Genomic DNA, 3,859 nt, shown 5'->3' on the forward strand with positions numbered 1-3,859 from the left:
GGTTCACTCTTACGCTTTGTGTGCAAAGCCCGTTCTGTTGAGTTTATTTTTTTTAAATAACCTTTCTCTTGCTCATTCACTGACTCCACACCAAAACCTATGAGAAAATGAAGCCAGAAACAGCAAAAACATTTTATTGTTTATTATTTCACAAAAAAATTAATTATATATATATATATAATTATTCATTATAGATCATATATGTATAAGTAGATAATTGGATGTTTTTCCAAACAGTTTATTGTGTTAGAAGCACAAACATCTAAGGGAATTTTAATGCTACTCTTTAATTTAAGGCAACACACAATTCAGTGGGGGGTTTTTTTCATCTCACCGTCTGTTTCTCGCTCACAGCTCGAGCTAAAAATGACACCTCGCGTGACGTCACGCACACCTTCACCCGATCGCGGTTAACATCTTAATACAGAATCACACACACCGACCTGCAGAACACAAACAAAGCAGAAACAGAACAGCAGAAAACATAGCAGCAAAAAATTAATCAAAATAAATTAAATAAATAAATGAAATGTAAAAGTGATATCAGCAAAAAATTATAAAATAAATAATAAGTGAAATGTAAAAGTGATATCAGCAAAAAAAATTAAATAATAATAATAAAATAAATAATAAATAAGTGAAATGTAAAAGTGATATCAGCAAAAAAATTTAAATAATAATAATAAAATAAATAATAAATAAGTGAAATTTAAAAGTGATATCAGCAAAAAAATATATAAATAATAAATAAGTGAAATGTAAAAGTGATATCAGCAAAAAAATTTAAAAAAATAATAATAAAATAAATAATAAATAAGTGAAATTTAAAAGTGATATCAGCAAAAAATTTTAAATAATAAAATAAATAATAAATAAGTGAAATTTAAAAGTGATATCAGCAAAAAAATATAAAAATAATAAATAATAAATAAGTGAAATGTAAAAGTGATATCAGCAAAAAAATTTAAATAATAATAATAAAATAAATAATAAATAAGTGAAATTTAAAAGTGATATCAGCAAAAAAATATATAAATAATAAATAAGTGAAATGTAAAAGTGATATCAGCAAAAAAATTTAAAAAAATAATAATAAAATAAATAATAAATAAGTGAAATTTAAAAGTGATATCAGCAAAAAAATATAAAAATAATAAATAATAAATAAGTGAAATGTAAAAGTGATATCAGCAAAAAAATTTAATTTTAAATAATAAAATAAATAATAAATAAGTGAAATTTAAAAGTGATATCAGCAAAAAAATATAAAAATAATAAATAATAAATAAGTGAAATGTAAAAGTGATATCAGCAAAAAAAAATTAAAAAATAATAATAAAATAAATAATAAATAAATAAGTGAAATGTAAAAGTTATATATATAACTTATATATCAGCCAGTAATTTCACTGCAATATCACTTTATAAACACTGTTTTCTCATTAACATTAGGAAAAAGCGCATGACTTTGTTATTATAATGCACAGAAATAGCAATGAAATGTAATGATCTTCATTCATATTCACCTCAAGCATACTGGGCGATGGGTGCTTCGAGAATCGAGATTATACAAATGTAATACATTTTGCAACACAATGATATTACAGCTGTATCTTATTATGCATGGAATATTATATGTAAGTTAGTAAATATGCGTAAGTTTGTGTTTCGGAGCTCGTGGCAGTCACAACAAAAGTGCCACAAAAGCTCAGTAATAACTGATGCAGCACGAGTCGGTAATACAGCCTTCGAACATGAATGTTCAACTGTAATATGAGTTTAGATATCGCTGAAATAACCGCGCAGAACTTACCCTTATAAAAACAAATGTGCCCGTTCATGAGAAGCGGATGTAGAATCATTGTTTACGTTCGCGGCTGACGTCACCTCCGGTCGCTTGCTTGGCGCGCTGCTGCAGTCAGGCCGCGGGAGAGCTGCACAAGCTGTTCACATAACGCCTTTAAGAATTCACACAAAAGAATATTTGTCATAACACATCCCGGTATGATAATATGCTGTGATGTCGCTTGCTACATTTGTTTGTTAATGTTATGAACTCTTCTTGTGTTTGCATTCTCTCTCTCTCTCTCTCTGACAGTCATGTCTGTGAACCAGAGCCTGTATAACTGTGAAGATCCAGCTGTGTGGAGAGCTGTTCATGCCAAATACTGGAGTGTAGTAGAAGCCAAGTCAGCTGTGAAGGGGAAGACATCAGGAAAACTCTTACAACTGGACAGATGGTAGGAGTTCTCACAAACACACACTTGAAATTACAATACTGCTCAAAAATGTATACATTTAAAACAGCACGTTATGCAAGTTATTTGATTCAATTCTAAATAAAATAAATGTAAAAAATGATTGTAATAATGTTAGTTCATTTTTGCTTACTCATCAAAATGAGCCATTACCATGCAGTTTAACACAACTCTACATGCAGCATCGTGTGAACAACTACAAACATATTCTAGGTTTCATAAATTAATACATAATGTGTTTTTATATTCATTATTGTATCTACATCAGGATAGGATTGAATGTGAATAATAATAATATAACAAATGTAAATATAAACACTAAAGTAAAATAAATTACAAATATAAATGCTAAAATATATCCATTTCAAATAAATGATACAAATAAAATGTATATATATATAATCATAAATACTCAAATGTATTTATAAAATACATAATACATTTAAATATTGTTAAATTATATACATTTAAAATTAATGTATTAATTGTATCCTTTTAATTTATATTTTTTGCCTACTCGTCATAATTAACCATGAACTTGCAAATTGACAAAAACTTAGATGCAGTTTCACTAGCATTTCCTTTAGTTGTTATGAGCCACGTTTAAACACCCAAAATGTGTTTTTATGATCATTACTGTATTTGTATCAGAATTGAATATTAATTTATATATATTAATAATCATAAATGACTCAAATTTAAAAACTACAGAAATTAAAGTATTATTAAATTGTGAATTATATAAATAAAAACCGTTGTAAAAATATATAATGTTACAAAAAAATTATATTTCAAATAAATGCTGTTCCTTGAACTTTCTATTCTTCAAAGAATCTGGGGAAAAATGTTAAGCAGTACAACTGTTTACACTGTCCTATCTAAAGACAAAATTAGCAAAAACTAATCTTTAAAAAATAAAAAATTGGCAAACCACACATAAAGCAAGAAATAATGAAAATATATCCATGTACATAATATTAGCCTAAGGTGACCAAACAACAGTCTCTGAAGGTTAAGCAGCACATCCTGATAATTTGTTGAAATAGAAGAAAGTTTTGTTCAAGAGGAGTTTCATGCTTTGCACCCCATCGGTGGAGAGTGTTACTGTCTGTGGGCACTGACACACACTCACACATCTCACAGTATGGTCTTTATTTCATACAGCTGAGAAATGAAAGCAAACACAAAACCATACAAAATAAAACTACATAAAATTGCCTCAGGTCCCAATATTTCAGAAGTACAACACATCATGAAATGATAAAGAATTTGATAGAAACTATCAATATTTACATATCTTTTTTATCATCATCTGATCAAGAGAAAACTATTAGCATTATATTATATTTTCAGCTTTAACTTCTTTTTTGTAAACAATTTTTTTACTGCAACGAGTGTCATCTCGTCTTTTGGCACCATTTTGAAATCTGTAAATGAACTACAATTCTCAGTAGGACTACAATTGTGGCGGCGACACAGAGGATCTCACTGGAACGCAGTGATGAGCTCAAAGCAACACTTGCAACCTACACCTACAACATCATGGAGAAAATAAACGCACGACACCGCAATCTGTGCTGATTGGCCAGCTACTGATGTTA

At 28.3% G+C, this 3,859-nt stretch overlaps 1 protein-coding gene across 1 annotated transcript in view; it reads right to left on the minus strand.

The window, feature by feature from the left end:
- Positions 1–1,997, minus strand: part of wdr24 (WD repeat domain 24) — a 16,131-nt gene extending 14,134 nt beyond the window's left edge. Inside the window, exons 1-3 of the mRNA XM_016237847.1 lie at positions 1,814–1,997; positions 335–443; positions 14–97 (exon numbers count right to left, since the gene is read on the minus strand). The gene's annotated coding sequence lies outside the window, so the exon portion shown is untranslated. The remainder of the gene's footprint in view (positions 1–13; positions 98–334; positions 444–1,813) is intronic.
- Positions 1,998–3,859: the final 1,862 nt, after the last annotated feature.

This window comes from Sinocyclocheilus grahami, unplaced genomic scaffold (genome assembly GCF_001515645.1).
Source record: "Sinocyclocheilus grahami isolate Dianchi unplaced genomic scaffold, SAMN03320097.WGS_v1.1 scaffold19.1, whole genome shotgun sequence".
In the NCBI taxonomy this organism is placed as follows: Eukaryota; Metazoa; Chordata; class Actinopteri; order Cypriniformes; family Cyprinidae; genus Sinocyclocheilus; species Sinocyclocheilus grahami.